Source organism: Bison bison, unplaced genomic scaffold (assembly GCF_000754665.1).
Source record: "Bison bison bison isolate TAMUID 2011002044 unplaced genomic scaffold, Bison_UMD1.0 scf7180017864309, whole genome shotgun sequence".
NCBI lineage: Eukaryota > Metazoa > Chordata > Mammalia > Artiodactyla > Bovidae > Bison > Bison bison.
Genome location: NW_011494881.1, coordinates 6163433 through 6164012, shown reverse-complemented (window position 1 = coordinate 6164012; position 580 = coordinate 6163433).

Below are 580 nucleotides of genomic sequence, written 5' to 3'. Positions count from 1 at the left end.
GCCCCCCCCCCAGGAGCCTAAAGATCAGGCAGCAGATAAAGAGCCTGGGTCTCGCCAGTGTGTGTGCCACCTCCTCCCTGACCCCTTAATAAATGCTCCCCTCCCATCCAGACCCATAAAGGCATTGTCCCTGAGGTCCTGTGACGGAGGGGACAGCTGCAGCCTTCTGCCCTCAGAGACCACGACATTTCCCGTCCCTCCTCCGAGAGAGGCACCCCTGGGCTGTTTCCAGCCCCAGTCCTCTCAGCTCCTGGGCTTTTCCCTCCTCCCCTATGAGGGATCCTAGGGCCGCTGTAGTGGAGGGCCTCTCAAGCGCTGGGGTGTTTAGGGCTGCAAAAAGTCAGAGGGAACGGGTCTGGGGTAGCCAGAATCTGAGGCGCTGTCTCAGTGCTTCCCCAAATCTGCTTACCAGGTGGCAGCTGGGGTGGATGAGCAGGTACCCCCTGGTTTGTTTTGTTTTTTTTCCTACTCTGTCCAGTTCTCCCTGTTGAAGCAAATTTCCTAACACTTTGGTAAAGAATTTCTTTCCTGGGTTTGGGCCTCTGATGCCCTATGGTGTATGGCAAGTGCTGTGTGTATG